The 13,067-nt window shown below is 37.3% G+C and overlaps 1 protein-coding gene across 4 annotated transcripts in view; it reads right to left on the bottom strand.

Annotated features, from left to right (window-relative positions):
* FAF1 (Fas associated factor 1) overlaps positions 1–13,067 on the bottom strand; it is a 502,843-nt gene that overhangs the window by 194,514 nt on the left and 295,262 nt on the right. The window lies entirely within an intron of this gene.

Genomic DNA, 13,067 nt, shown 5'->3' with positions numbered 1-13,067 from the left:
AGGGAACAAACTAGTGGTTACCAATGGGGTGCAGGGCAATTTAGGAGTGGGGGAGTGAGAGGTACAAACTATTGGGTGTAAGGTAGTTTCAAGGATGTGTTGTACATCACAGGGAATATAGCCAATATTTTGAAATAACTGTAAATGGAAAGTAACATTTAAAATTGTGTAAAAAAATTTTTTTTTAATTTTAAAGAATTTAAGCCTAGATGCCAGTGTTGGGGTTTATTGGTATATGCTGTTCTATAGCACCTTATGTCAACTATGTATAGCTTATTTAGTATGTATCCTGAAACATACACAGAGCAATAAAAAATATTACTTAATCTTCTCCACAGCAAAAATATCCAGAGGTTGATCAATACTTGGTAAACTACTTTTTACCTAGGTGAACAAAGTTTATTGAGGTGTTTCTCATCTCTTCTCAGGAGCTTATATGACATTCTTTTATGTGCCGCCCAGTGGCACGTAATAAATAAATAAATAAATGTTTATTTAGATATATTTCGGCTCTCAGTTTGTCTAAGAGTTCATCTCTGAAATTCACTATCTGCTTATGACTGGTATTTTTAAAAGTATATCCTATAAGTGATGTTCAAAAGTGGAACTTGTTTAACTCATGAGATGAACTTAATGAAGACTGAGAGATAGGAAAACAGGTTATTGAGGGTACAGAAAAGTCACTGCTGCAGTGACTTTAGGAGACCAGTTAAGCCTACTGAGAACTTTCAGCTTAAGTACACTTAACTTAGAAGAGCCTGTAAGCAACTTCCTTTCTGTCACCACCATCAGAGCAAAGCAAGTATTGTCCTTTTATGTCTTAAGACTGCATGGTGACTTTTCATGACTTTCTCCCATCAATGCTGCCTGTGATATGATTCCACATGTGTAAAAATATTTGTGGAGCACTGTACACAGATAAAAGGACCTGGGTAAAAATCTTAAATCTGCCTCTTACTAAAGGTATTTCCAAGTTCTTTTCTCTTATCCTCAACCAATTCTTCAAGGCTGTTACATGGCCCACCTTTCCAGTTATTATCTCCACTATTTTTTATTCTGTATACAGGTGAGAAGGAACTATACTACTGAATAAGGAAGGAGCCTCATCCCCTATATACACCCAATATCTTCTGAATCATTTATATCTGTGACAAGGAAGTTTCTGGAAAAAAGTATGTCACTGTAAGGTAAACTCTTTGCTAATTAGGTGTCACTATATTTACTTGGAGAACTATATAAGAAGAGTGATTATGAAGTTGACTCCAAAGCTACACTGCCAGTGTTTGAAAGCCTAGTTCTGTATGCCTCTGAATAATTCTCCTATCTTCTAAGTGCCTCAATTCCCTCCTCTATAAAGTTCCTAAGTCAAAATCTTGTAGACAGGCAAGTAGTAGACTCACAGATATATAGAACAAACTAGTGCTTACTGGCATGGGAGGCAAGGGGAGGGACAAACTGCTGGGTGTAAGACAGGCTCAAGAATGTATTGTACAACTTCGGGAATATAACCAATATTCTGAAATAACTGTAAGTAACTGTAAATAATAACAAATTTTATAAAACATTAAAAAAGAAAAAATTAAGATTATTGTGAGGATTATAGTCTATATGTATACATTATACATATGTAGATAGATAAAGAAGCCTGGCAGGCTACAGTCCATGGGGTCACAAAGAGTTGGACATGACTGAACGACTAACACTTTCACTTTCATTTTTTCATGCTGCTGCACCCAATACATCAGAGACTTAACAAGACAGCCAGGTTGGCTCACATCTAAAGTGGAGGTGAAAAAAAAAAAAATAAAGTGGAGGTGATACCACTTTTTTAAAAAAAGCTAACAGTCAACACATGTTAGTCCTGACTCTGCTCTGTTTATTGGCTCTGAGATCTGGGGTGAAAATAGGAGCTTCAGTTTTCTTTTCTGTAGAATAGGACTGTAGCAAACTATGCCAAGCGCATTCTCATTTAGGGTATAGTAAGGATTAGGCATACCAAGGATTAGGTATACCAAGGATTAGGATGGACAGGGAGGCCTGGCGTGCTGCAGTCCTGGGATCGCAAACAGTCAGATACGACTAAGCCACCAAACTGAACCGAACTGAAGGATTAGGTACCGCAGAATAAAATACAGGTAACATAGTCTACAATTCATTCACAAACCTATAGCCTAGAAAACCATTCACTTCATCAAAGTAGATACTGTTCACCATTGGTGGTATTCTTGGCAATCAGCTGAGATCTAGGCACATAGCAGATGCTCAGATATGATTAGTGAAGTGAATTTTTAATATATTTAGCACTTTACTTAAAACAAATTTGGTACCATCTATTTGTCTTTTCCTCAGAATTATATTCTAAAATCCTTACCATTGACCATATATCTATATATATCTTTACTTATATCTGCTGCTGCTGCTTAGTCACTTCAGTCGCATCTGCCTCTGTGAGACCCCATGGACTGTAGTCTGCCAGGCTCCTCTATCCATGGGATTCTCTAGGCAAGAATACGGGAGAGGGTTGCCATTCCTTTCTCCAGGGGATCTTCCTGACCCAGGGATCGAACCCGAGTATCCCGCATTGCAGACAGATTCTTTACTATCTAAGCAACTAGGGAAGTCCCACAGCAACATGGTAAAGTTGAATTATTTTAAAAAAAAAAAGGTTTCTAGATGTCATTAGATCACCTGAAACCATAACTCTAGAAAGGCCATGAAAGAAATAAAGACAGCAACTTATATTGCAAAATCTCATCTGCTTCTTCGCAGTCAGCTTCTATAGTCTGGAAATTTATGAAGAAGAACCATACTAAAACTTCTCTATATTTCTCAGGTTAGATAAACATAGTCATTATGTCATTTGAATTATTTTGTAAGTAAATTAAAGGTCCCTGCATTGCAGCACGGACTCTTAACTGACTGAGCCACTGGGGAAGCCACCTTAAAAATATTACTGTCAAAAGAAAATGACAATGGATGGTGCTTGAAGAACAGATGAAAAAGATTTATCAAATCTCACCTGGGTCCTATTTCACTCAGGAAATATACTGCTGCTATACTTCTCCAAGGAAGCATGTGCAGCACTGTTGATATGATAACTTGCATTTCATTCACCTCATTCGTATGTATTATTCTGCTTTGTATGGGCAAGTCCAATATACTGAACACCTCTCAAAGTATCTGAAAACCAAACCTTCAAGCAGTTTTTGGTGCTAGTTGTAAAAGTATCCTTTCCCAGAAGACAATATTACTTTCTATAAACTACTTGAGATTTCAGACCATAATGGCTTGCTAAAACAAGAAGCATGAAAAAAATTTACCAAGACTACTAAAAAAAAAAAAAACCCCAAAGAAATCATGTGTTAACCTAAAAAAGCAAGTGCATGTCTTCCAGCAATTTATATTTCATGATAATAATTAAGTTATTGTTTAATTAGGCTCCATGAAAATACCTCTTGAAAGGTATTCAGCAGTTTATGTTAAATGGATGAAAAAATCTATCTTGGGTCCAGTGTGTTCAGGTTATAAAAGCACCAGTGCTTATTTTATCTCCCCACAAAGTGTTGCTGAGATAATTACTGCTGACAGCTTTATTCAAGGTTCATTTCACTTTTTCTGCTATTTTTCTCTGGTTAGAAGTTCAACAGAGCCCATGGGAAGCCACACCCCTCACACCTGTTAGGCTTCTTCATGTTACGGAGGGCCAGTATGGACATGTCACTTCAAATTAGCATTGTACCAGGGCGCTAACTGTGACAATTACTTATCACAGGTTTAACTAAAAAAAAAAAAAAAAAAAAGTTTCTAATTCAACCACAAAAACAGTGTGACAGAATGTAATTTAAACCTGTAAAAGCAGGTTGCATTAAAAACATTCAGAGAGCAGCAGCAAAAGTTCCCAGGGTTGAGCTTTGTGCCATATCTGAATCATGCAGGAATGCTCTGCAACTGAACATTTCCTTTAAAACAAAACCAAAAAGGTAAACAAGGAAGACTACCAGTAAGCAATTGTGATAAGTGGGCCTCTCCATGTTTCTCTCTCAATCTTGAATATTTTATTCATTTTGCTAATTCTTTTGTGTCATGTAACTAAATTAATAATGAAATTTCCAGCTGAAGCAAAGCTGCTACTTATAGATTTACCAAAGGAAAAACATAGCTCTATAACTTGGTAGGAAAGAATACTCTCTTCAAATATTTGCTTTTATTTTTTTCCCCACCTGCAAACCATAAAATTATTAGGGAGGGCAGACATTAACTCAAAAAGAAAAAGGAAAAAACTCACACTCTTAAATGTGTTTCAAGCTAATTATTATAAGTCTCTCTGTTTCAAGTGCAAAATAATCTCAGAATCAGGCCACCTCTGAAAGACCTGGGATGGTTGGAGGTGGTTAATATGGACTGCTGGGAGGCTAATTGTGGATCTTGAGTTAATTACTGTCTCCTCATAGGGGATTTTAAAAATAAATAAAATGGTCTTTTTCTCAATTTTTACTTCAGTTTGGAGTTAAGGAAACACCAATGATGATGGTTAAGCTCTGGATACTTCATTATTTGCTGCTGTTATTTAGATGAACAAAGTCTGGGAAATATGTCCACATCATGATCAATTCTAATGTGCACTAACAAAACAATAGAGAATGTATCTGTACTTGCCGCAGCGTGCATGACTTGATTCACAAATGCCCAGTGTCTGTTACCTGGGCACAGTTAAAAGGAATTCAGTGTTGTTTCTCACACACATACGCATATCCTCACATGCATGGACGCACACATATACATGTTAACAATCTGGCTTGAGGATGCAAAGCCAAAGCTCATGGAGACTTCTTTGAAAAAGAATTTAGAAGTATTAAGCACTCATAAAAAGCAAAGGACAAAATAATGATGCTAAGCAGGAATTCAATAGAAGAAATCAGTCACAAATTTATAGGAAATTACATCTATTGGTGAATCCATCACAATTTTGGTATGGCAACATAATTTCAATACCTTAACACTTCCAGAAATTAAAAAGCCATCATATACATTAATGGTGCATTAAAAGTATAGAATTTCTCTCCATCTAAAATACAGACAGGGTGTCTTATGTAGAATAAAAAAAAAAAAGAAACTCCTCAAAACATTTTTCTTCATTTTTCCAACATTTAGAAAGTTAACAAAAGCATATAAAGTCAACATAGGGAATATTCATCATAAGGATCCAAGATCTTATCAAAACAAGTTCTTTGCCTTATTCTATAATCAGAACATATTCACAGGCAATAAAGACAAAATCTTTGGTTAGAAAGGTGCTTTTTACCTCAAGCTGTCTCCTCATTTAAGTTTGATGAAGAGGTACCATTAGCAGAAAAACCTCATTATTTTAGAGAGCTACTGTATTAATCAGTGGTGACTTCAGCTCATCATAACCAAAGAAGCTTTAAATATACAAGGATACATCTCAAGTCTGTTTTGTATGCATAAAGAGTACTAACCAGCCATTTGGCACATACCTAGTCAATAGTGGGATGCCATTTACCCCACAACACTGTGGAACTCTTTGGATAGCATACATAGTAACTCTGGATATTTTTCCAGCAGCATCTAATTCCTTGGCAAACTTGGGCAGTTATGCTAACAGCTTTGGTCTCAGCACATGGACATAATGCTCCTGGGCATCTTGTCATGGCTCTTCCTCCTTGGAAAAATAGCCTGAATTAACTACACAAAGTTAGACACAGCACTATAAATGGGTGCTATCTAGAAACTAGAAAGAATGTCCCCTCGCTCGTTAATGCATACCTGGTCCATCCCAGACAAGTGATTTTTCTCCTTTTGCTCAACTCCTATACCCTTATAGTAAACTTCTAGAATTCTTAGTCTGTGGTCCTTTTAACTCTGCTTGTGTCTATGTTTAGGTCCTAAAGTCCTTGAAGAAAAATCAGTGTTCTCATTTTCAGCCCCCATGGGGCTTAGTAAGTTGCTTTGATAGGCCAGCCATGTAATAAATGTCTGGCATGGTGTGTGTGCTCAGTCGTGTCCAACTCTTTGTGACCCCATGTACTTTAGCAGTCCAGACTCCTCTGTCCATGGAAATTTCCAGGCAAGAATGCTGGAATGGGTTGCCATTTCCTACTCTGGGGGGTCTTCCTGACCCAGGGATTAGGGTTAGGGTTAAGACTGAGTGACTAACACTTTCACTTTCAGCCTAAATAAAACACAAAAAGATACCTGTAATTTTCTGGAGAAAAATTTATATCCACCTGGGGAGGAGCTGTGCCTGGAAACTATTTCAAAATGAGATAAGAAATGCTAAAACTATCATCAGAGTACTGTTTTAGTGATCTCTGGGTTTGAGTGAAAAGTATAAGGCTCAAAAGGATTCTGACATAAAATAGGTTAAATTTAATTCAGTAGTCACTGATGACTTGAAACAACTAGTCAAAATAAGTAAAATACAGACCACTTAAATTCAACATCAATATACTTTGAACTTAGACATTTTCATTTTTTTAATATAAAGGCACATTAGTTTCACTTCATATTTAGCATTTCTGCATAATTATCTTTCCATTCTAAAGTATTACATTCTATGTACTACATGGAAAGTAGAGTAATTCAAATGTCACTTAAGCTCTACTCTGTAAACACGATAACTCTCAAACTTATGAGGATACATAATACAGCTAATAAAAACGTTTTCAGGTGTAGAAACTACTCAGTAATGCATACTATAAACCAAAATGCTATAATACATTTTATACGTCTCATATAAAAATAATAATATACCAGAATTACATTACTATTATATTTTTTAAGACTTGCACTAGATAAACACAAGAACCAATAAGTCATCCCTCTATTATACATGTGCATAATCTTATTGGTTCACTGGTTCTTCTATGTACACACACAAGCTCACACACCAAGAATAATATTTTGTATTAAAAAACAGGAAAATCCTCAAATTCAATAATCTTTTAAAAAATATGTGAAACATGATAGTGTTCCTTCCCTGAGTCAAGCATGTCTTCTGTGGGCAGATTCATACCTGCAGCAGTTACTTATAGCAATGCCAAAAAAATTATTGTAAAATGAAATTGTGCTGAAGTGTTAATTCTCCAAACAGGCAGTAATCACTGTAGGATACTGTCTTATTTTTCAAATAACTACCTGTGAAAAGAAAGCGGAAGTGTTAGTCACTCAATCATGGCCAACTCTTTGTGATCCCATGGACTATAGCCTGCCAGGCTCCTCCATCCATGGAATTCTCCAGGCAAGAATACTGGAGTGGGTCGCCATTCCCTTCTCCAGGGGATCTTCCCTACCCAGGGACTGAGCCTGGGTCTCCTGCATTGCAGGGAGATTCTTTACCATCTGAGCGATCAGAAACTTCACTTTAAGCTGAATAAATTTACTGAAAAGTACTACAGTTAAATATAAGTAAATAAACTTTAAACAAATAAAAAATTTTTTACTTTAAACAAATAAATGTATTAATAAATAAACTTTAATGTGAGTATAACAAAACTAAACAGTAAAGATTTTTCTCCACAGGCTAGGAATAGTTCATTTTATACAAAATTATTTTGATCAACATATCAACATACAGTAATAATGTTAGCAAAATGAAAGCAAGAAATGATTAAAGAATTTAGGAAAGTTTTATTTTTAAAAGAACACTAACACAGTTGTCACTCGGGAGTCAATTATTATTTGAAATTTACCTACTTTTAGTTGACCTATTTCATTTGTTGAAGACTTATGTATTAGAATTGCCTAGAATTAGAGAATTTTAGAGTTGGGAAACCTTGGAGTTGGGGGTAGGGAAGATGATGGGAAGGGAGAGGATTCCAATATTTATTGAGCATCTGCTATGCACCAGGCACTTTAAATTCATCTTCCCACTTCCCATTAATACAAGGGCTCTATGAGGTAGAGCCCTTTCCAGTTTCAGGAAATAGAAGTCCGGAGGGACTATATACTCCTGATGGGGTTGAGATTTAATTTTAATTAGAGATGTTCTGATTCTAGAATCTGTATTTGTTCACTCATATGAAAGAAACTAACTTTTATTCAGCCAAGCAATCCATATTCATGAACTCATTTAATCCTAAAGCTGCTAATATTGACACATGACAGATGAAGAAATACAGGCTTAGGAAAATTAGTAGATATGTCTAAAGCTACTTTAAGATCTATTATACCTGATCACATACATATTTTCTAATATATCTCATTTTTCTGCTCAGATAATCAACATTCAGAAGATTTGCATGACTTTTCCTAAGTCAGTAAGATGGCAAGTTACAGAGGAAAGACTATGACATGGCTCTGTGAGCTTCAATGTGCCACTTTTTTCCATTCTTTGTCATTCAAGATACACATTTCACCACCACTTAATCCAAGAGCCTTATAAATGATGTCATATAAACTCTTCCCCAGCAAAAATGACATTCAAAACTATCTGACAAGATCAAAATAACACTATCCAAACTTAGTTATCTAATTTCCTAACACTAAAACTTTTACCCAGTTATGGCCTGGGAGAAAATAATACCATGCTGAAGCCAGTGTTAGGTGAAGTCTGCTAGGAAAGCAGGATAATGTAAGCCTCTTCCGGCTTTGCTAACTCAGGAGGCATTCATCAAGGTTGGCTCCTTGGAGCTTAATAACCAGCAGGCTGCCATTTTGAACACAAACAGGAAGCTAAGGAACAAGTGGCAATGAATGACTCTCTTCTAGAGTTGAATGTCCTTGGAGATACCATGAGGGGAGGGGAATCTGGTTCTCCTGGGGAAGCTTTGACTGTATAGTTGTGTCTATCTGGGAGCAGTGTTAGTCACATTTGGGCACAACTAGGAGGTAGCCTAGAACTTCTACAGTCTACCCCTGTCCCCTAAATCCCCTTCTAGGATCTGTATCTCTCCTTCATCATCTTAGACTTCGTAACTCCATATGGTACCCTCATCTCCATACCTTCAGTTCAGTTCAGTTCAGTCACTCAGTCGTGTCTAACTCTTTGCGACCCCATGGACTGCAGCATGCCAGGCCTCCCTGTCCATCACCAACTCCCAGAGCCCACACAAACTCATGTCCATTGAGTTGGTGATGCCATCCAACCATCTCATCCTCTGTCGTCCCCTTCTCCTCCCGCCTTCAATCTTTCCCAGCATGAGGGTCTTTTCAAATGGGTCAGCTCTTTGCATCAGGTGGCCAAAGTATTGGAGTTTCAGCTTCAATATCAGTCCTTCCAACGAATATTCAGGACTGATTTCCTTTAGGATGGAATGGCTGGATCTCCTTGTAGTCCAAGGGAATCTCAAGAGCCTTCTCCAACACCACAGTTCAAAAGCATCAATTCTCTGGCACTTGGCTTTCTTTATAGTCCAACCCTCACATCCATACATGACTACTGGAAAAACCATAGCTTTGACTACACGGACCTTTGTTGGCAAAGTAATGTCTTTGCTTTCATAGCTTTTCTTCCAAGGAGCAATAGTCTTTTTTTTTTTTTTTTTCTTTTTTTTTTGTTGGCCTTATAGACGGCAGCCCACCATGCTCCCCCGTCCCTGGGATTCTCCAGGCAAGAAAACTGGAGTAGGTTGCCATTTCCTTCTCCAATGCATGAAAGTGAAAAATGAAAGTGAAGTCGCTCAGTCGTGTCCGACTCTTAGCGACCCCATGGACTGCAGCCTATTGGGCTCCTCTGTCCTTGGGATTTTCCAGGCAAGAGTACTGGAGTGGGGTGCCATTGCCTTCTCCACCAAGGAGCAATAGTCTTTTAATTTCACATCCATACATAACTACTGGAAAAACCACACAGCCTTGACTAGAAGGACCTTTGTCGGCAAAGTAATGTCTCTGCTTTTTAATATGTTGTCTAGGTTGGTCATAACTCTTCTTCCAAGGAATAAGTGTCTTTTTATTTCATGGCTGCAATCACCATCTGCAGTGATTTTGGAGCCCCCCAAAATAAAGTCTGTCACTGTTTTCACTGTTTTCCCATCTATTTCCCATGAAGTAATGGGACCACATGCCATGATTTTAGTTTTCTGAATGTTGAGCTTCAAGTCAACTTTTTCACTCTCCTCTTTCACTTTCATCAAGAGGCTCTTTAGTTCTTCTTCACTTTCTGCCATAAGGGTGGTGTCATCTGCATATCGAAGGTTATTGATATTTCTCCCGGCAATCTTGACTCCAGCTTGTGCTTCATCCAGCCCAGCATGTCTCATGATGTACTCTGCATATAAGTTAAATAAACAGAGTGACAATATACAGCCTTGGTATATTCCTTACCCAATTTGGAATCATTCTGTTGTTCCATATCTAGTTCTAACCATTGCTTCCTGACCTGCATACAGATTTCTCAAGGGGCAGGTCAGGTGGTCTGGTATTTCCGTCTCTTTCAGAATTTTCCACAGTTTTTTGTGATCCACACAGTCAAAGGCTTTGGCGTAGGCAATAAAGCAGAAGTAGATGTTTTTCTGGAACTCTCTTGCTTTTTCGATGATCCAGTGGATGTTAGCAACTTGATCTCTGGTTCCTCTGCCTTTTCTAAAACCAACTTGAACATGTGGGAGTTCACAGTTCACATACTGTTGAAGCCTGGCTTGGAGAATTTTGAGTATTACTTTACTAGTGTGTGAGATGAGTGCAATTGTGCAGTAGTTTGTGCATTCTTTGGCATTGCCTTTCTTTGGGATCGGAATGAAAACTGACATTTCCAGTCCTGTGGCCACTGCTGACTTTTCCAAATTTGCCCTTTTAATATTATCTTCTCCTACACCATGACCCTGCTCCTCTTACCATCTCCCAACTGCGCTGAATCTTACATGTGTTGAGTTTCATCTTCTCAGTGTTGTAAGTATCAACTAACCCAATAGATGCACCAAGCTTGAACCAGCCTATATCAAGTAAATTGTTGCACCTGGAGACTTTGCTAATTTACATTCATTCATTCATACTATGCCTGATTAAACAAATATGAAAGAAAAATAAGTCAGTTCATGTGGAATGATTTTAAAAACTGGAACAAAAATAGATGATTTTATTTCTCAACATTTACTAGGTTCATCCTATATACTATATAACATGGGGCTTCTCAGGTGGCTCAGTGGTAAAGAATCCGCTTGCCAACGTAGGAGATGTGGGTTTGATCCCTGGGTCGGGAAGATATCCTGGAGGAGGAAGTGGCAACCCACTCCAGTATTCTTGTCTAGAAAATCCCAAGGACAGAGAAGCTTGGCAGGCTACAGTCCATGGGGTCACAAAGAGTCGTATATGTCTTAGCGTGCACACATGTACACATACACACACACAATATAACATGAGCATTATCATATCTGTAACTTTTGGTATGTGCTCATCTGGTTACTTTATAAGCTCTCAAAGTAAAACTCAAGTGCCATACGGTAAGCATATGTACAATAAAAACATACGACTATTAAGCTGATCTTGATGGCACAGTAAGAACTCCAGCTAAAGTTCAATGCACTGTAACTACCCCCCATATGCAGCACTAGCATCCTGCAGCTGACTTCGGTGTTAACAACAATAGCAGATGAAATCCCCTATGCAACATGAATTAGGCCCTACATATGTTCCCATACTTTAAAATCTGACCATTCCTTATTTGTCTTGGTCATTGTTCTCTAATCACCCTATAAATAAAGTAACCGTTATATGTCTATGGATAGAGTTTAAAAAGAATAGCATCCCTGCCCTTGAAGGGTTCAAAACAAGCAGTCAAGTGTACTTGTACATAAGAAGTGTAAATAACCTATTTTCCCAATATGGGAAGTCCCTTAATAGGTGCTTTGGGAAGAAATGACTAGTTTTGCCTGAGAACTTAAGAGAAAATGTCACAAAGGAGTACCAGCTGAATCTTAAAAGGATGATATGATTAAGGAATAGACCAAAAGCGGTACAAGCACCTAAGAAGGAATGTGATATAAGCAATGGCAAGAAAGAAGGTAATACATCTAATAAATAAGTAGTCTAGTATTGCTGGAGAGCAAGCAAAGTAAAAAATGGTGAGGGAGATAAGTAGAAGGGAAGGCATAGGTCAGATCACAGAGAGTCAAATATGCTCCATTAAGGACCTTAGACATTATCCTATAAGCAATGGAAAACCATACAGTGATATGAAGCAAGGGAATAATACGATGCAAATGCATTTAATAAAGATAACTAACTGAAGAAGGGAGAAAGGACTAAGGGAATCAAGAAAGGAAGATCTGGAACAGGGAAAGCAGGAGAAAATGATGAGAGTCTGAACTATGGCAGGAATGATAGAACGACCATGGAGACAGATCAACAAACCAAAAGAATGAGAACTGAAACCACAATAATTTCTGCCATTTATTTGCATAATCCTAGTATCATAGCAAGATTTAATATTTGAATCTTCAGTAGCAAGAATCTATCTGCTTGGGCATAATAATACCAATTCCTTACATTTCTTTAGAGCATTGTATTTTAGGGTGTGTTTCCACATATATTATCTTATTTGAACCCTACAACAATGCTGAATAGCTGCTAAGAATCGGAAACTGAGGCTCACAAAGGTTTATTCATTCAACCAATATTTACTGAGCACCTTCTATCAGAAGGTATTAGTTATGCAAAGCTGAACAAAAATAAGATATTTTCCCTATGAAACTTAAAGCTTATGTGGTAATCACTTAAATGAAATGTAAAAATCATAAACGTGGGAAAAAGGAATGAAAAAGCAGCTTCCATGGAGAAGTGACTGAGTTTGAAGAATGAGTAAGAAATATACAAAAGAGACTGAAGGGAAGATGACTTTTCCAGGTAGAGACAACAGCATTGCAAAGATCCAATAATGGTAATTAGAAGAACTGATAGAAGACCAGTGTAGCTAGGGAAGAAAAGGCAGTGTAATATAGACAAACACTAAAGAAGCAAGCAAGAATCAGACTATACAGTACCTACCGAGTTATGTTAAGCATCTTGGTGCTTATAAGGGAAAATTTTAACATGGACATTGCTTGAGTAAATATATTTACTCAATAAATATATTTATATATATATATATATATATATTGAGTAAATATATTTAC

Source organism: Cervus elaphus, chromosome 20 (assembly GCF_910594005.1).
Source record: "Cervus elaphus chromosome 20, mCerEla1.1, whole genome shotgun sequence".
In the NCBI taxonomy this organism is placed as follows: Eukaryota; Metazoa; Chordata; class Mammalia; order Artiodactyla; family Cervidae; genus Cervus; species Cervus elaphus.
The sequence above is the reverse complement of the archived record's forward strand: the minus strand, read 5'-3'. Positions and strand labels throughout refer to the sequence as shown.